This window comes from Stomoxys calcitrans, chromosome 4, assembly GCF_963082655.1.
Source record: "Stomoxys calcitrans chromosome 4, idStoCalc2.1, whole genome shotgun sequence".
Taxonomy (NCBI): domain Eukaryota; kingdom Metazoa; phylum Arthropoda; class Insecta; order Diptera; family Muscidae; genus Stomoxys; species Stomoxys calcitrans.
The window spans coordinates 90,954,081-90,975,161 of record NC_081555.1 but is presented as its reverse complement, the minus strand read 5'-3'; the positions used below and the strand labels follow the sequence as shown (position 1 = coordinate 90,975,161).

Below are 21,081 nucleotides of genomic sequence, written 5' to 3'. Positions count from 1 at the left end.
TTGTTTCCCTAATTTATTTAAGATTTTCTTTTGTTTGTTAAATTTTCTTTGCCTTAATTTTGCACACAACTGTAGACAATGTTGACACTGCTGAATGAGACCATATGTACATACACGTACATACACATACATATATACTCTTTAGATTATATTATTTATAAATTGTTTATATGTGGGATTTGCATTTTTCGTTGTCGCATCGAGCAGCAGTCGAAACATAAACAAAACAATAAAAATATGGTTTCTTAAGAATAGGTAATTAAAAATTATACTTACTTTTGTTGTGTTGTCTGCGAATGACAGATTGGCTGCCGAGTTGCAGAGTTGCGAATTAAACGCTAGTTAAAGACAAAGGCAATCAAATCTGCAGATGCGCCACAATTACTATTGCAGCCCGAAGGAAGTCAATGTCAGGAAGACGGCTCTTCATTCAATTACTAACCGTTGGGGCAGTTTTGTTGTTTTTATTCTTCTTTTTAAGATGAATTCAACGTAAAACGCTGTTGTTTTTAATACAAAAGTTGTCTCAATGATTCTTTAATCAATTGCAAGACAAATTTTCATTCACTTTATTTTCGTTTTGTGTGAAAATTGAAAATATTTTCCTGTAGATATTTTCCGTTTTTTTGTAGCTTTTCCAATTCTAAATGTGGTGGGAATTTTTTTTTGTTGGCTTCGCACTTAATTTTGTTGTGTGTAAAAGAGAAATTCGCCGCCAAATGTGAATGAATTAATTGAGTTGTAGCCTGTGTATGTGTGTGTGTGTGTGTGTGCAAATGTTTTTGAGTTGGCTGAGGATGTTGTTCACAATGTCGGTCGGCTGGTGTCGATGTGCAATTTTGTCTGATGTCGTTATTTCGACTATTTTCATAGATCGTTGCCTCTCTTTTGCTTTTGCTCTATTTTTGTGTGGAACACAGTTTGTTTGTTGTTGTTTTACGGATCTTTTCACAATTTTACTATAACAGCACCCTTTGCGGCAAAAAATTCTGCACCCGCTTCTTCGCCGCCTGCTGCTGCTCTATGGCTTGGTTAGAGTTTATAGACCTGCCTTCTATTCGGCCGGATGGGTTATTGCACTTTTGTTGCAATAATGCGCCGCGTTTTTTTTCTCAGTTGTAGGTTTATTGCAAAATTATGTTTTTCGTTTTTAGCTGTGGCGGCGTCGGTGTTATTGTCGTTCTCGCTGGCGTTATTGCTATTACAGTGGCGCTGTTGCTGTTGCTATTGTTGTCGTCGTTATTGTTATTGCAAAATATATTTGAGCTTATTTGGGTCAACCAAACATTTTTTGCGGTTTGTTTTGTTTTTTACTTCTCCCTCTCTCTCTCTTTCGGTCGATGTAGCAGATTTCCTCCTCCACGTTTGAGTTTATCAAAATTTTCGCATCACTTAACGGTAGTTTATGGGCTGTTTTTGTTGTTGCTGTTGCTGTGGCGAGTGTTGTTTTCCAATGAATTTATTCTCATTAAATTCTATTAAACTCATGCGGTAACGTCTTTTGATTTTGTTTACATTCAAACGAGACGTTTTATGTTGCATTACAGTATATCTTCTTCGATCCGTTGTTGTGCTCTCAGCTATTTTACAAATTAAAATTTTCAACCGTTTTGAACACAAATAACAAAATTTTTTTTGTTCTTGCCACAAACCAGTCCTATGTCGATGGGGAATTATAAAATCTGTAAATAAAATTAAAAAAAAAATAATTATTTCTTTGCCTTGTTTAGTGAAAAATCCCCGAAATTTTGTCTTTAGGAATGTTTTCTAGAAATTTTGGCTTCGGGGAAATTTTCCTAGAAATATTTCCTGGAAACTTTTTGTTTGGAGAAAATCCCAGATATTTTGTCTCTGGAGCAATTTTCCTGAAAATTTTTTCTTAAGAGAAAAATTCCCGGAAATTTTGTTTTTATGCTCCATTATGTCTTCAGAAGAAATTTCCCACAAATTATGCAATTATTGCTAATTTCACTGAAATTCGGCCTACAAAGAAAATTTCAAAAAAATTTTGTACTAAGAGAAAATTTCACTAAAATGTTGTCGTTAGAGAGAATTTCATTGAAATTTTTCTTAGGAGAAAATGTTCTTGAAATTTTGTCTTTAGAAAAAATTTCTTGGTTTACCCGAAGCCTTTCAGTGCGACGCAGTCCGAATTGTGGGGGTTGACGACGCGCATGTAACACTGTGGAACAGCGAAACGGTTGACGAAAATCCTATAGGAAAATCTGGATGATGAGATGACGAATAAGAAGGAGGTGCGTTTGGCTTTCGGTAGCATAACGCCACCTAACTTCTTTTCAACCTAACCTAACCTCTTTTCAACCTAACCTACCCCACAAATAAAATTCCAAGGAAACTTTCTCTAAAGAAATAAAAAAAAATTATAGTAAATTTCCTCAAATGGTAAAAATTTTGTAAAATTTTTCTGAGACCCTTTATTAGCAGATCGGTCTATATGACAGCTGGGTCTAAATATAGTCCGATAGTCCTTAAAACTGCGCACTATTCTAAATTTCAGCGAAATCGGGTAATAAATAAAGCTTTAACGGCCTTCACACCCTTTATCGGGAGATCGGTCTATATGGTAGTTATATCTTAATATAGTCCGATCTGAACCATATTTGGGTCAGGTGCCGTGAAGCCTTAAACTACTCACTTTTAAAATTTCAGCAAAATCGGGTAATAAATAAAGCTTTTATGGGCTTCAGACCCTTTATCGGCAGATCGGTCCATATGGCAGCTATATCCAAATATGGACCGATCTAATCCATATTGAGGTCGGATGTTTAGACGCTTAAAATAACACTGTTGCAAATTTCAGCGAAATCGGGTAATAAATAAAGCTTTTATGGTCTTCAGACCCTTTATCGAGAGATGGGCCTATATGGTAGCTATATCTAAATATGGTGCGATCTGAACCATATTTGGGTCAGTTGTCGGGAAGCCTTAAACTACTTACTGTTTAAAATTTCACCAAAATTGGATGAAAAATACAGTTTTTATGGTCATTAGACCCTTTATCGGAAAATCGGTCTATATAGCAGCTGTATCTAAATATGGTCCGATTTGGCCCGTTAAAGAACTTAACCAGCGTGCATCAAAAAGACGTAACTGTGCCAAATATCGGCTCAATATCTCAATTTTTGAAGGCTCTAGAGTGATTACAACAGACGGACAGACACACGGACATCGTTAAATCGTCTTAGAATTTTACAACGATCCGAAATATATATACTTTGTAGGGTCGGATATTGATATTTCGATGTGTTGCAAACGGAATGACTAAATAAATATACCTCCTATCCTACGGTGGTGGATATAAAAAGACAGGAGGAGTGGAGAAACCCGAGCGGGTTTGAAGAACCGTCTTCCCTTCGCAAGCACGGACCTGCCTGAGCCTGTGTCACCCACCCACCGGAACCATCTTGTTCCCTCAACAAACCTCAGGAGAGATATCAGAGGTACATTCGTAAGTTCACCCAGATCACAAAAAAAAAAAAAAACGGCTTCCCAGAAAGGAGAGCCTACGTCTCTGCAGACCCGGACAGGAATAAAGCAAGTGCTCAATAGTCTCCTTTTCATCCTCATTGCAGGCCACCGTAGCGCAGAGGTTGGCATGTCCGCCTATGACGCTGAACGCCTGGATTCGAATCCTGGCGAGACTATCATAATTTTTTTTTTTCAGCGGTGGTTTTCCCACCTCACAAATGTTGCCCCTCTGGCAACATTTGTGAGGTACTATGCCATGTAAAACTTCTCTTCAAAAAGGTGTCATACAGCGGCACGCCGTTCGGACTCGGATATAAAACGGAAGTCCCTTATTATTGAGCTTAAACTTCAATCGGACTGCACTCATTGATATGTGAGAAGTTGGCCCCTGTTCTTTAGTGGAATGTTCATGTGCAAAAGTTGCATTTGCATCCTCATCGAGGCAACTCCTACAGAAGTCATTGTGCGGTATCTAAAACAGATCTCAGTCCCTGGCAGTCTAAAACAGATCTCAGTCCCTGGACTCCTAGGCCCTCTTTCTCCTCTAGCTTTGATCCATCCGTGTTGCATGATCTTCCAGATGACAATACTAGGGTTCCGTCAGTCAAAGATAGTACCGCTGGCAGCAGTGCCTCGCACTCGACCTCAAGTGTCGTCTCAGATATCCGCCCGGAAACCTCTTCCCTTCCTTCCAGGTTTCCTATCGTCTCGGTATGATCTTCCGTCGTCTCATAGCCGCACTGGCTGCCTCACACTTAATCTGTATGTCTATGGGTCGGATCTCTAGAATAGTCTCCAGTGCCCTAGTGGGTGTGGTCCTCATCGCTCCGCCTATACTAAGACGACAAGTTCTCTGAACCTGTTGTATGGTTCTTATGTTGGACTTTTTCTCCATCGCAGTCCCCCAAACTACTGAGGCGTAAGTAAGTATTGGTCTAATAACGCTCTTGTAGAGCCCGTCTTCCTCGTGAACAGGCATATTTCAGTCTTCTCTCGGTTAACAAAGAGACCTCTGAGTCTAGCCCTGTCGTGTGCCATCTGCAGGATCCTTTCGGCCCTTCTGCATCGCTTGTTCGGATCTTTATCCTTTAGAAGTACTATAACATCGTCTGCATAGCAGACGGGTTCAAATCCCTCCTCAGTCAGCGTCCGTGATAGGTCATTTATGGTGGTCACCCATAGGAATGGCGCGCCTTTTGCCACTTTCTCCATTATATGTATGTCATGGAACACAGAATTTATCCACTTGTTTCTTAGCATATAGTTGATACAGTCTCTAAGGACCGGGTCCACCCACTACTGGTCTAAGGATTGTATCAGTGTGTCGGTCCGCATATTTTTAGAGCCCCCTCAATGTCAATGCATACCGCCAGTGCGTACGTTTTGGCATCGAAGGATTCTTCTATTTTATGCACAACCTCGTGCAGGACAGTCTCCACCGACCTTCCCTTTACAAAGGCATGCTGTTTGTATTTGGGAAGTTCGCTGGATGTCCTACTCTTTATCATGATGTCCACAATGCGTTTCATGATTTTGAGTAGAAAGGACGTAAGGTCTGTAGGCCTTTGGTGTCGCATAACTTGCTTAGCCGGGCTTGGGTATAAGAACCGCCCTTGCCTTCTGCCAGGATTTCGGAGGGTATGCAAGTCCCACGCTGTGAAAATATTGGTCAGGTGGATCGCCAGATCCGCCTCCTTTTGTAGTTACGCCTTAAATATTCTATCAGGTCCGGGTAACTTGAAAGCTCCTTAATAATTCCTTCACCATAGATACTATAATGATAAGCCTTCGATCAACATCATTATTCCAAGATTCAGGTATCTCCGTGAGTCCCGTCGTATCCTGTTAAAAATGGGTTTTCATCAAAACCCTCAACATGTCCCCCGTTATCTCTGCTCTCACTCCCATGTCGTCTACTAACGTTTCGGTTTGGACATGGGTTTTTGAGAGAGACTTTTTATCTTGACGGCGTCGTTAATGCTATCGATCTGTGTACAGAAAAGCTTCCAGGAGGAAGCTTTGCTGCTCTGGTAATCTTATTGTATTCCCTTAGCCGTGTGTAATACAAGTTGCAAGTTTTGCCCATGAACAGTCCAGTATGGAACTGGAATGTTCATCGGGCAAACTTCTCACATATCACTGAGTGCAGTCTGATTCAAGTTTTAAGCTTAAGGATAAGGGACCTCCTTTTTATAGCCGAGTCCGAACGGCGTGCCCCATCGCCACATCTCTTGGGAGAGAAGTTTTTACATGGCATAATTCCTCACAAATGTTGCCGGCATTTGGAGGGGAAAACTACCGCTGAAAATGTTCTCTGTTGGTCTAGCCAGGATTTTAACCCAGGCGTTTAGCGTCCCAGGCGGACATTCTAACCTTTGCGCTACGGTGCCCTCCTCCTCCGTGTGTAAAATACAACTCAATATACTTCCACTTTTTTATGACGTGCTCTGTTAAAAAGTCTGCGGACCTCTTTCCCAATATTGCGAATCTCCCCGGTTATACAGGGATTTTCTTAGGCTGATTTCCTTTCCCGAAAAGGACAATTATTTTCGAAAGACCTTACCAGTGCAGTCGTAATCCTGTTGACATTGTCGTCAATGTCTTCTATGCTTGGACAATCTAAATTATCTTGCCCAAATCTTTTTCTGAGTAGTCTTCCGAATTTTGTCCAGTTGGTTTTCCGGAAGCATACGGATTCGGCGCTGGCCGTGCGAGTCTCAGAGAAAGAGTGTTCCATGGAGACCCTCCAATCCTGAACCTCATCGTTTACATTTTCCGAACATATCGTCACATCTATTTTCTTAAAGAAAATTTACTTCTTCAAGGGCATGCGGGAAGTTGATGAGACTTTGGCGCATTTCCTTTGTCATTGTTCGGCTTTCGCGTCTACCAGATACCGGCACTTAGGTGGGGACACAATACCAGACATGAACCAACTTAGGAGATTGGTATTGAAAACAATTATGGATTTTGTAAGTGGCACGGAATTCCTAACTTCAAATTTTCTTTTTAGAGGTTACTTTATATTGGGTTGCCCAAAAAGTAATTGCGGATTTTTTAAAAGAAATTAAATGCATTTTTAATAAAACTTAGAATGAACTTTAATCAAATATAATTTTTATACCCTCCACCATAAGATGGGGGGTATACTAATTTCGTCATTCTGTTTGTAACTACTCGAAATATTCGTCTGAGACCCCATAAAGTATATATATTCTTGATCGTCGTGACATTTTATGTCGATCTAGCCATGTCCGTCCGTCTGTCCGTCCGTCCGTCCGTCCGTCCGTCTGTCTGTCGAAAGCACGCTAACTTCCGAAGGAGTAAAGCTAGCCGCTTGAAATTTTGCACAAATACTTCTTATTAGTGTAGGTCGGTTGGTATTGTAAATAGGCCATATCGGTCCATGTTTTGATATAGCTGCCATATAAACCGATCTTGGGTCTTGACTTCTTGAGCCTCTAGAGTGCGCAATTCTTATCCGATTGGAATGAAATTTTGCACGACGTGTTTTGCTATGATATCCAACAACTGTGCAAAGTATGGTTCAAATCGGTCATAACCTGATATAGCTGCCATATAAACCGATCTTGGGTCTTGACTTCTTGAGCCTCTAGAGGGCACAATTCTTATCCGGTTTGAATGAATTTTTGCACGACGTGTTTTGCTATGATATCCAACAACTGCGCCAAGTATAGTTCAAATCGGTTCATAACCTGATATAGCTGCCATATAAACCGATCTTGGGTCTTGACTTCTTGAGCCTCTAGAGGGCGCAATTCTTATCCGATTGGAATGAAATTTTGCACGACGTGTTTTGCTATGACATCCAACAACTGTGCTAGGTTTGGTTCAAATCGGTTCATAACCTGATATAGCTGCCATATAAACCGATCTTGGGTCTTGACTTCTTGAGCCTCTAGAGGGCGCAATTCTTATCCGATTGAAATGAAATTTTGCACGACGTGTAGAGGGCTCAATTTCTATCCGATTTGGCTGAAATTTCGCAAGACATTTTTTATTGTTACTTTCAACAACTATGTCAAATAAAGTACAAATCAGTTCATAACCTGATATAGCTGCCATATAAACCGATCTGGGATCTTGACTTCTTGACCCCTAGAGGTCGCAATTATTATCCGATATGCCTGAAATTTTGTACGACGGATCCTCTCATGACCATCAACAAACGTGTTTATTATGGTCTGAATCGGTCTCTAGCCCGATACAGATCCCATATAAATCGTTCTCTCTATTTTACTTCGTGAGCCCCAATGGGCGCAATTCTTATACGAATTGGCTGAAATTTTACACAGGTCTCCAACATATAATTTAATTGTGGTCCGAACCGGACCATATCTTGATATCGTTTTAATAGCAGAGCAACTCTTTTCTTATATCCTTTTTTGCCTAAGAAGAGATGCCGGGAAAAGAAGTCGACAAATGCGATCCATGGTGGAGGGTATATAAGATTCGGCCCGGCCGAACTTAGCACGCTTTTACTTGTTTACACTTTTTTTCTAAAGCAAGCTGACTGACAGAAGAAAGAATGCAATTACAGAGTCACAAGCTGTGAAAAAATTTGTCAACGCCGACTATATGAAAAATCCGCAATTACTTTTTGGAAACCTAGTTTTTAGAGCACACAACAAGCCGATTTCTGGCTAAGGTGTATGTCCTTAGTGGAATGGGGCGGATTAATATCTGCACCCTCTTTTCAATGCAATTACAGAGTCACAAGCTGTGAAAAAATTTGTCAACGCCGACTAGTTTTTAGAGCGCACAACAAGCCGATTTCTGGCTAAAGTGTATGTCCTTAGTGACATGGGGCGGATTAATATCTGCACCCTCTTTTCAACCTTACCTAACCTAACCTAGTGGTTACTTTTGGCCTTTAGGATGAACATAGACATGATATACCATAATTGTTGGGGAATTCAAAAACGATGTCAAATGACCCAACACTCTGTTATCTTGTCATCGTCACATCAACGATTTCATATTCTTTAGTGTTTAGGGGTATTGTTGGTTCCCCCTAAGCTTATAATTAACCATGAATGTGTGCTGCCTACAAAAAGATTTGATTAAACTCCTTTCGAGTTGACCATATCATTTCTTATTTGTAGACCATTTCGTTGGCGGTAAATTGTTATGGTGAATTCAAATAAGAAAATTAATATTGAAGATCATTTACAATTTCATGCTGGTTTGTAATTTCAACAAAGAACTTTCTAAGAGCACCATCCATACCAGCATGCCGGCAAGGCAACAGCAGCTATCTGTACGTCATGTTATAGCGTAGGCCAATAAACTTGAGGTAGCCGTTATTATGCGAATTAGTTGTTAACAAAAAAAATCAGCAAAATCAACATCAACATCGCGTTGTTCGCCCCAGCCGGCTGTTTCCTGAAACGCGTAGTGACGTTAGTGAATATTAGCAGTTTTTTCTGTTGTTGTTGGCATTGCTTTTGCGCTTATAAAAACCGAGACAGAGACTTCTTCTTATGGTGTTGTGGCTGTCTTGCTTTTTTTTGATCGTTCTTGCCTGAGTTGCCTAGCAAGTATTCTTCTTCTTGAGCAAAATAAAAAATTAATTCTATTCTAAATGCTTGGAAATATTGTAGTTGTTGGATTGGTTTCTTCGGACACCTTTGTCTTTCATTCACAATGGGAAGATGGTTTACTGAGTGCGCGCGCATGTGTTTGTGACTTCTTTCGCTTCATGATGAAATTAAGAAATTTGATAAAGGCATTGTTTGAAATTATTAAGAATAATTATCAAAACCTTGAGCTATTGGAATAGCCCATCGAGCATAAGCCAACAACCTTCAGTTTTTTTTTTTACTTTCGTCACATGGGAGTGAAATGGGCAATTTGTACTTTATAAATTTTTATTTGAGTGTAACTGTCAATCTGATTTTGATGAAAAAAGTTAAGAAAAACTTCCTTATTCTGTGTTTAAAAACAGTGCCGCAAAGGTTTACATGGCTCAAATGTGAGATATTTGAGTAATAATGCAGATTACGAAAGTGATAATCGTGCGTTGACTCAAACCATTTAAGTCACCCGGACCTTATGGAATTTTTCCGGCGTTACTACAGAAAGAGGCAGACTATCTGGTGCTTCGTCTGGCCAACATTTTCACAGCGTGCCTTGGACTTTCATATACTCCGAAAGCCTGGTAGGAGGCAAGGGTGGTGTTTATACTCAAGCCCGGCAAGGCAAGCTATGCGACACCAAAAGCCTACAGACCCATAAGCCTTACATCCTTTCTACTCAAAACCATGGAACGTATTGTGGACATCATGATAAAGAATATGACATCCAGCGAACTGCTCAAATACAAACAGCATGCCTATGTCAAGGGAAGGTCGATGGAGACTGCCCTGCACGAGGTTGTGCTTAAAATAGAAGAATCCTTCAATGCCAAAACGTACCCCCTGATGGTATGCATTGACATCGAGGGGGCTTTTAACAATGTGCGGAGCGACACACTGATCAAATCCTTAGACCAGTACCGGGTGGACCCGGTCCTAAGAGACTGGATGAACCATATGCTAAGGAACAGGTGGATAAACTGTGTGTCCCATTGCATAAATATAAGGCAGAAAGTGGCACAGGGCACGCCACAGGGGGGCATTTTATCGCCACTCCTATGGGTGACCACCATAAATGACCTATTACGACCCATAGACACCAAATACCTACAGACCTATAAGCCTTACATCCTTTCTACTCAAAACCATGGAAGGTATTGTGGACACCATGAAAAAGAGTAGGACATCCAGTGAATTGCTTGAATACAAAGAGCATGCTTATATCAAAGGAAGGTCGGTGCAGACTGCCCGGCACGAGGTTGTGCATAAAATAGAAGAATCCTTCGATGCCAAAACGTACACCCTGGCGGTATGCATTGACATCGAGGGGGCTTTTAACAATGTGCGGACTGACACATTGATCCAATCCTGAGACCAGTACCGAGTGGACCCGGCCTTTACAGACTGGTTAAACCATATGCTAAGGAACAGGTGGATAAATTGTGTGTCCCATGGCATAAATATAAGGGAGAAAGTGGCACAGGGCACGCCACAGGGGGTCATTTTATCAACACTCCAATGGGTGACCACCATAAATGACCTATTACGGATGCTGACTGAGGAGGGATTTGAACGCGTCTGCTACGCAGACGATGTTATAATACTTCTAAGGGGTAAGGATCCGAACAAGCTATGCAGAATGGCCGAAAGGGTCTTGCATGTGGCATATGACTGGGCTAGACCCAGAGGTCTTAATGTTAACCCAAAGAAGACTGAAATATGCCTGTTCAGATGGGAGACGAAGATGGGCCAATTTAACGCAGCACGTTTCTCCAATAAGAGGATTTCGACCACGCCCACTATGGCACTGGAGACTATTCTAGATATCCGACCCATTGACATACAGATTAAGTGTGAGGCAGCCACTGCGGCTATGAGACTTAAGGCGATGGGAGAAGTGATTGAGGCTGAGAGCAGCTCATACCATCGCGGTATAATCGAGGCGACGATAGGAAACCTGAAAGGAAGGGAAGAGGTTTCCGATCGGATACTTGAGATGAACCTTGAAGTCGAGTGCGAGGCACTGCTGCCATCGGCACAGTCTTGGATTGACGGAACCCTAGTATTGCCATCTGGAGGAGCATGTTACACGGATGGATCAAAGCAAGAGAGGATGGATCAAAGCTAAATTGAGAACCCAGGAACTGAGATCTGTCTTAGACTGCCTGACCATAACACGGTCCTGCAGGCGGAGATCCGGGCAATCACGTCGAAAGTGGTGAAACATCTCAAAACAGCTCGAACCAGGCCGAAATCTTCATCGGTTTTGAGCTTTTGTCGGACAAATTGAACTGAACAAATTGAATGATGCACTCAAATAGAAGAAGCCAGAACTGATAAATAGAGAAAATATGTTTGACTATAATAATGGAAGACCTCATGTAAGTTTGATGACACGCCGAAAGCTTTAATAGTTTGAAAGGAAAGTTCTATCACACCATATTTTCTAGACTTTGCACCTTCAGTGTATGACTCGTTCCGGTCTCTGCAAAATATATTTTAATGGTCACTTCAAGCAAGAACTTTAAAAACCACTTGGATCACTTTTTTGCCAACAAGGACCAATTTTATGAGCTTGGAATAAACAAGTAAAAGCGAGCTAAGTTCGGCCGGGCCAAATTTTGGGAACCCACCACAATAGATTCTGCTAAAAATTTATACAAAACAAATTTAGTTGAAGGGCGTAATTTTATTCTACAAACTTCTGTGAAACCGGAAAAAAATTAAACCTTCTAGGATCTGAAGAAGGATGATCCGGAGATCGGTTTATATGGGAGCTATATCAGGTTATAGACTGATTTGGACCGCATGTGCAAAGTTGTAGGAAGTCGTAACAGAACATAACATGCAAAATTTCAGCCAAATCGGACAAAAATTGCGGCTTGTAAGTGCTCTAGAAGTTGAATCGGGAGATCGGCTTATATGAGAGCTATATCAGGTTATATGCCGATATAACCCTAAATGGCACAGTTATTGGAAGTCATAACGGACCCACATGCAAAATTTTTGCCAAATCGGACAAAAATTGTGGCTTGTGAGGGCTCAAAAAGTCTAATCGGGAGATCGGTTTATATGGGAACTATATCAGGTTATAGACCGATTCAGACCGTACTTGACACAGTTGTTGGAAGACATAACGGAACACCACATGCAAAATTTCAGTCAAATCGGACAAAATGTAAGGGCTTAAAAAGTCAAATCGGGAAATCGGTTTATATGGGAGCTATATCAGGTTATAGACCGATTCAGATCGCATAGCAGTTCGAAGTCTTTACAGAACACTATATGCAAAATTTCAGCCAAAAATTGCGGCTTGTAAGGGCTCAAGAAGTCAAATCGGGAGATCGGTTAATATGGGAACCATATCTAAATCTTAACCGATATAGCCCATTTGCAATTCCCGATGACATACATTGATACTAAGTATCTGTGCCAGATGGCAAGCTGCTAGCTTTACGCGTTCGACAGCTATCGTGATTTCGACAGACGGACGGACGGATGGACGGAAGGACATGGCGCGATCTATTTAGAACGCCGAGGCGATATAAGACGAAATTTTCGAGGTGTTACAAACGGAGTGACTAGATTAGTATACCACCATTCTATGGTGGTGTGTATAAAAAAAAGGCTGCACTATTTTTTTTTTTCAGGTCCCAAGAAGCACTAAAAAAAACTAATTTACTAAGTAAGCGACCCAATACATGTCATCGAAACTATTTATTTTTTGCATATTTAAAATCCACACTTCATTAAATTTCGTTTTAATTTGTCCACGTACATCCCATTAAGGAACAGGGAGATACGTCTAGCATGTTAATGAATGCTGTACGATTCAAGTTTTAGCTTTGGGGATAATTAGGCTGAAATTGGATGGTTAAAGTGCGTTTATGCTCTCAAAATTCATATATGTATGTCCTTAAATAGATATATCCCCCATATGAACCGATCTCCCGATTAGTCTTCTTGAATCTCTAGACGCTATATCACAAAAAACTAACATTGTCTAAGTGAGTCTGTTTAACAAACAAGTAAGGACGTGATTAGTTCGGCCGGGCCGATTTTTATATACCCTCTACCATGGATAACATTTGTCGAGTTCTTTGCGCGGTATCTCTTTTTAGGCAAACAAAGAATAATGAGTAAGAATTGTTATTCTATTGAAGCTATATCAAGTTATAGTCCGATTTGGACCGCAAATTAATTGAATGCTAAACATTGTAGAAATCATTGCGTAATATTTCAGTCCATTCGGATAAGAATTGCGCCTTGTAGGGGCTCAAGAAGCAAAGTCGGGAGATCGGTTTATATGGGAGCTGTATCAAGCTATAGATCGCTTGAGACCATATTGGAGACGTATGTTGAAGGTCATGGGAGAAGTAGTTGTACATAATTTATGCCAAATCGGATGAGAATTACGCCCTGTAGTTGCTCAAGAAGTCAAGATTCATGATCGGTTTATATGGCAGCTATACCAGGTTATGAACCGATTTGCACCATACTAAGCACAGTTGTTGGAAGTGATATAAAAAACACCACGTGCAAAATTACTGTAAAATCGGATAAGAATTGCAGCCCCTTAAAGACTGAAGAGGTCAAGATCCAAGATCGGTTTATATGGCAGCTATATCAGGTTATGAATCGATTTGAACCATACTTAGCACAGTTGTTGACAGTGATACCAAAACATCACGTGCGTTCAGTCAAATCGGACGAAAATTGCGCCCTCTAGAGGCTCAAGAAGTCAAGAAGACCCAAGATCGGTTTATGTGGCAGCTTTATCAAAACATTGACCGATTTGAACAATACTTTGCGAAGTTGTTGGAAGTGAAACCAAAACACCACGTCAAATCGGACGGGACTAGCGCCCTCTAGATGCTCAAGAAGTCAAGACCCAAGTTCGGTTTATATGCCAGCTATTAAAACATGGACCGATCTGGCCCATTTACAACTCCAACCGACCTACACTTATAAAAAATGTCTGTGCAAAATTTCAAGCGCCTAGCTTTACTCCTTCGAAAGTTAGCGTGCTTTCGACAGACAGATGGACGGACTGACGGACGGACAAAAGGAGGGACAGACGGACGGACATGGCTAGATCGATCTGAAATGTCATAAAACATGGACCGATCTGGCCCATTTACAACCCCAACCGACCTACACTTATAAAAAATGTCTGTGCAAAATTTCAAGCGCCTATTTCGAGCTGTTACAAACAAAACGACGAATTTAGTATACCCCTGTCCTATGGTGGAGGGTATAAAAAGTAAAAACGTGCTAAGTTCAGCTGTGCCGAACTTTGGATACCCACCACCATGGATATATTAATCATCCTATATATACTCCACTACCATATCCATAGTTGTATCAAAATAGGAGCTGGTCTGAGTCATATTTTATTCAAGTCCCAAAAACCCATATGCAAGTAACAGTTTCAGCGAAATCAGGCTATAAATCCGCTTTTTATGGGATTAAGACCCTAAATTGGAAGATCGGTCTTTATGGCAGCTGTATCTAAACATGGTCCTATTTGAACCATATTTGGGTTGGAAGTCGGAACGCTCTGTTTCAAATTTCAGCGAAAACGAATAATAAATGCAGCTGTTATGGGCTTCAGACTCTTTACCAGCAGATCGGTCTATATGGTGGCCATATCTAAATATAGTCCGATTTGAACCATATTTGGGTCCGATTTCGGGAGGCTTAAAACAACTCAACGATTCAAGTTTCTGCGAAATCAGACAATGAATGCAGTTTTTATGGGTTTCGGATCGTTAACCAACAGATCGCTATATACGGCAGCTATATCTAAAAATAGTCCGATCTGAACCATATATGGGTCGGCTGTCATAAGGCTAAAAACAATTCAATGTTTTAATTTTCAGCGAAATCGAGTAATAAACGCAGTTTTATGGCATTCAGATACTTAACCGGTAGATTGGTCTATATGGCAGCTATATCTAAACATAGTCCGATCTGGACCCTATTTTGATCCGTTGCCGGGAGGCTTAAAAAGCTCACTGTTTCAAATTTTAGCGAAATCGAACAATTAATGCAGCTTTTATTGGCTTCATTCTCATTATCGGCAGATCGGTCTATGTGGCAGCTATATCTAAATATAGTCCGATCTAAACCACATTTGAGTCCGATATCGGGAGGCACCAAACAACTCACGGTTTCAAATTTCAGCGAAATCGGACAATAAATGCAGTTTTTATAGATTCAGACACTTAACCGGCAGATCGGTATATATGGCAGCTGAAACCTATTTCTGTCCGATGTCGGGAGGCTTAAAAAAACTCACCGTTTACAATTTCAGTGAAATCGATTAATAAATGCAACTTTTATGTGCTTCAGACTCTTTGTCGGCAGATCGTTCTATATAGAAATTGTAACCAAATATGGTGCGATTCGGTCCGTTTAAGAGCTTAACCTGCATGCAGAGCTTAACCACGCCAAGTATGATCCGAATCGGTCTATAAACATATGTAGCCCCCGTATATTCAAGGATTTGACTGACTCCCCGGGTTTGACTTCTTTAGCCCATAGAAGCCTCCATTTTCACCCGATTTGGCTTAAGTTTGGTTATGAATTCCAACATCCATGCCAAGTATGATCGGATTCGGTCAATAAACAGATATTGCCCCCATATAAACCGGTCCTCAGATTTGACTTCTTGAGCCCCTAGATGCCAACATTTTCATTCGATTTGTCTCAAATTTGGAACAAAGTCTTGTGTTATGACTTCCAACAACCATAAATAGCCCCCATATATGCCGATCCCCGGATTTGACTTCTTGAGCCCCTAGAAGCTTTACTTTTCATCTGATTTCGCTGAAATTTGGAACAAAGACTCGTGTTATGACTTTCAAAATTCGTGAGAAGTATGATCCGAATCGGTCTATGAACAAATATAGCCCCCATATAAACTAATTCCGGGATTTGATTTCTTGAGCCCTTAAAGCCTCAATTTTCATCTGATTTGACATAAGTTTGAAACAAAGACTCGTGTTATGATTTCCAACATTAGTGTCAAGTATGATCGGAATCGGTCTATAAATAGATATAGCCCCCATAGCCCTTAGAAACCTAAATTTGCACCTGACTTGTCAACTGTGGCTTCCATGGGTTCAAGAAGTCAAATCAGGAGATCGGTTTATATGGGAGCTATATCAGGTTATTCACCGATTTGGACCGTACTTTGCACATCTATTCGAAGTCATAACAGAACACTATGTGCAAAATTGGACAAAAATTGTGGCTTCCATGGGCTCAAGAAGTCTAATCGTTAGATCGGTTTATATGGGAGATATATCCAAATCTGAACCGATATGGCCCATTTGCAATCCCCAATAACCTACATCAGAATAAAGTAGCGGTGCAAATTTTTACGGGGCTAGCTCTAAGCGTTCGACCGATATCGTGATTTCGACAGACGGACGGACGGACATGGCTAGTTCGAATCAGAATTTCGAGACGATCAAGAATATATATACTTTATGGGGTCCTAGATCAATATTTCGAGGTGTTACAAACCGAATGACCAGATTAGTATACCCCCATCCTTTGGTGGTGGGTATTGAAGAAAATTGAAAACAATATTTCGATTTTTTTTGAAACCCCACTTGAAAGTTGATTTTTTTGTGATCGCTGAAGGCTCACGGATTTAAAAACCTGGTTTAATCACTTTCCAAAATGAAGCCGGGTTTTGGTAATTTATTATAGATTATTATTGTGCTGTGGCGAATTTTTGTTGTTAATATAAACGGTACTAAAAATGATCAAATTCTTAACTAACATAAGTAGGAAAGTGAGAATTTCCCTCTTTTGATCGAGTACCTTTCGTTTGATATGGAATAAAATATTCGATTGAACAAAACCAACAACTGCGTGTTACTCAATTACCGGCTACTAACCGGTTCCTCGAAAAATCAGCTTATAAAACTTCTAATGACGAACGTCATCTACACTACTCTTTGGAGCTCAAATTAAATCGACCAAACTAAGCCTCATTTACTTTGCCTCATTTAATATTGTCGGCCCCTTTTCAAGAGTTTTTGCCTTTAGCAAAAAAAAAAAGGCACTTGAAAGACGAAACATTAGAAGCAACTTTTGCTGTTTGCGGTTGACTTTGAGTCAAAGTGAAAAAGCGATAGCAGCCAGGTAGTGTGTGGAGGCTAGAGATGCAAGTTGCCAGCATGGAAACATGGATGGATGGCGATGATGATCATCATCAGCAGCAACAATTGTTTTTTGGAGTCTTTGGCTGAGTCTCTTTGTATCCGTATGTCGGCGTGTTTATGTTAAACCAGTTAAGTTGGGTTCTGACTGGCTGTATGGTTAATGTAGCGATTGTGGCCAAATCTTACCTGCGAAGAGGTTAATTTGCAGAATAAAAAACCGGCTTTAGTCCACAGCGCGACAGCAGTAGCAGCTCTTTGTTGTATTCTTATTTAAGGGCAAAAGAAGAAACAAAACTTGCAATAGAATATATAAATTTTTGCTCAAATTTTACATAATTTTTTGTTTGGCTTCATTTAAAATCACACCACACGCGTTCTATGTGCGAGTATTATGGTATATTTTTATTGATTTTTTATTTTATTTATTTTTTTTTTGTTCAGAATTTCTCCTTCTGTGCTTTTCTCTATTTATGCAGATACACATCTCATTCTCCTCATTTTTTTTGTGTTAATTTTTTTTTCTTATTTTCTTTTTTTTATGTATTTTTTTATTCTTTGGTTATTTTTCTTTAAAATTTTCACATTCATTCAGCACTGAGACGCGACGCGTAGATGACACTGAATCTGCTGCTCTTCTTTCTCGACTATCATCACCACTATTCACTGTGTGTCGACGACGTTGTTAGCCAAGCAGTGTTAAATTGAAACTGAAGTGTTCCAATGAAAGCGTTCAACAATTTTGTTGTTTGGTAGAGTCGTCAGCGTAGTCACTGACGCTGCAGCGGCTGTGATCCCACCACCCATTTATAAATCGCTTTTGTAGTCTTCGTTCTCTCATCTCTTAATGGCTCAGCGGCTCCATCTGTTGTTTGTTGATTTTATGTGTTCTGTGTCTTCGTTTTTTTTTTCTTGAGTTTGTGTATCTTCCTCGCAATCGCTGCCGCAGTCGTCCTCATCTTTTTAATGCCATTGCTAATTTTCTTTGTCTATTGTGTGTGCCGCTACTGCGCTGTTACTTTGATGCAGCGCAGCGCTAACATATCAAAGCGTTTAATAAGCTGTGTGAGTAAAGATAGATTTACAACTGTTGGCGTTGCTGTTCCGTTTTGTTTTTCCGTCAATAGTAAACTTTCTCAGTTTGTTATCATTTCTTTTTAAACATTCAGATCACTTCTCAGTAAAGACAGAGGCGTGATTCAAAAAGGGGGTTTGTAGGGGAACCTCATAAGATCGAAAAATTGATACTTTGTTACATTTTCTTAAAATAATATATTAGGGGAAAATTTTAAAAATAACAAGTAAAAGCGTGCTAAGTTCGACCGGGCCGAATCTTGGTAACCCACCACCATGGATGCTGCTAAAATAGGGGAGCTATATCTGGTTATAGACCGATTTGGATCGTGCTTGGCACAGTTGTTGAATGTAATAACAGAACACTATAGGCAAAATTTCAGCCAAATCGGATAAAAATCGAGACTTGTAAGATCTCAAGAAGTCAAATCGGGAGATCGGTTTATATGGGAGCTATATCACGTTTTCGGCCGTACTTCGCACAGTTGTTGAGAGTCATAACAGAACACTATGTGCAAAATTTCAGTCAAATAGGGCATAAATTGCGTCTTCCAGAGGATCAAGAAATCAAATCAGGAGATCGGTTTATATGGGAGCTATATCATGTTATACACCGATTTCGACCGTATTTGGCACAATTTTTGAAAGTCATAACAAAACACCATGTGCAAAATTTCATCCAAATCTGACGAAAATTTAGGCTTCCAATGGCTCAAGAAGTCAAATCAAGAGATCGGGTTATATGGGAGCTATATCTGGTTATAGACCGATTTGGACCGTAATTAACACAGTTTTTGGAAGTCATATCTTTACATCATGTGGACAGTACTTGGCACAGTTAAAGTTAGTCATAATAGAATACTATTTATGTGCAAAATTTCAGCCAAATCGGACAAAAATTAAGGCTTCCAGGGGCTCAAGAAATCAAATCAGGAGATCAGTTTATAATTGGTCTACATCAGGTTATAGACCGATTTAAACCGTAGTTAATAGAGTTTTTTGGAGTCATATCATTACATCATGAGCAAAATATCAGCCAAATCGGACAAAAATTGAGGCTTCCAGGGGCTCAACATTGCATTTTTACATGTCGCCAGCATAAGAGGGGATCACCACCGCTTTAAATTTTGTCCGATTTTATCGCCAGGATTTGAACGCAGGCGCTCAGCGTTATAGGCGGACATAGGCTACAGTAGTACGTATTCGATATACACATTCAGGGCGAAGTGTCCCAACCCTAAATGATATTAGAGAGTTAAAAAAGTCTCAACGGAGCGGGCCCGGTTCGGCTAGTATCAGTATATAAATCGATTGGAATCATACTCGGCAATGATGTTGGAAGTGAAAACAGAAGTCCTTGTACCAAGTTTCAGCCAAATCATATATCAGCTATATCCGAGCTATATATGAGCTAAAAAAAAAAAAAAAATAATGACTAGCTGAGAAATGTGGAATTCGACAGCTCCGTGGAGGATACATCTGAGACTCCTAGTCTAAGGAAGATTCTGTCCTCGAGATCTATTACGGTGGGGTATATTCAGAAGTCAGAGAATGTATGGACAATGTCTAGTGAGGAAACTCTAGAACATCTCGTTGATACACATTTCCCGGGAAATTCTCCAACGGACAAGGTAGCGCCAGAAAAGATGATTATGTATCACCGGTTAACGGAAGTCCTTCTGCCAAATTTCAGCCTAATCGGTTGGAAGCTGAGGCTTCTAGGGACTCAAGAAGTCAAATCCGGATATCGGTTTGTATGGGGGATATTTTAGTTTATAGACCTATTCAAATCATATTCGGCTCTGATATTGGAAGTCAGAACAGATGTGATTGTAGCAAATTTCAGCCAAATCGGATGAAAGTGAAGGTCTCTAGTGGTCGGTTTATATAGGGATATATTTTTGCAAATTGCAAATTTGCCCACGAACATTCCATTTAGAAACTGGGGCAAATGTGTGCTGTCCGCTGTCAATTTTGCTTGCTTGCTTGCTGCAGAGAGACATCTCTTTGGGGGGAAGCTTTTACATAGCAAAGTACCTCACAAATGTCGCCAGTATTAGGAGGGGATAACTACCGCTGAAAAATTTTCTGATGTACCTGCCAGGATTCAAACCCAGGCGTTCAGCGTCAAAGGCGGAGAATGGGGATATATCCAAATCTAAACCGATATTGTTTCGATTTCGTATCTGTCGATTGCAAGTATCTGTGTCTTTATTCCTACGAACGCTATTGTGAGTTCGACAGGAGGGCGAATGAATGGACGGACATGGTTAGATCGACTTAAAATGTCAAGATGACCAAGAATATATATACTCTATGGGGTCGCAGATCTATATTTCGAGGTGTTACAAAGGGAATGACTAGGTTTGTATACCCCCATCCTGTGGTGGTGGATATGAAGGCAAGTAAGAAAGGGCAAACTCAGGAAATTTATTCAGACTACTTAGCACCGGAAGAGGTTTTCACTGATTTGTGTTCCTCAGGGATTGTTAAGGAAATTCTGTCTGAGTCCAGAATTCTTTGGGGGATCGATAGTTTTGACCTTCTAATCGCCAGGACCCAATAATGTATCACCGGTAGAATAACAAATTTGTCCGATAGGTTTTGGTCGCTGGTTTGGGGAGATATGTTCTGCTCTTGCAACAGCTTATCATATATACCTGAAGGATGACTTATCAATAGTAGTAAAAGTGTACCACAAAAAGGCAAAAAACTTTTCGTAAATTTTATTCTGTCATACATTG

General features: G+C 40.3%; 1 protein-coding gene across 1 annotated transcript in view; it reads right to left on the bottom strand.

The window, feature by feature from the left end:
* LOC106082890 (uncharacterized) overlaps positions 1-17,972 on the bottom strand; it is a 105,609-nt gene extending 87,637 nt beyond the window's left edge. Inside the window, exons 1-2 of the mRNA XM_013245633.2 lie at positions 17,453-17,972; positions 277-1,682 (exon numbers count right to left, since the gene is read on the bottom strand). The gene's annotated coding sequence lies outside the window, so the exon portion shown is untranslated. The remainder of the gene's footprint in view (positions 1-276; positions 1,683-17,452) is intronic.
* Between the last annotated feature and the right edge of the window lie 3,109 nt (positions 17,973-21,081).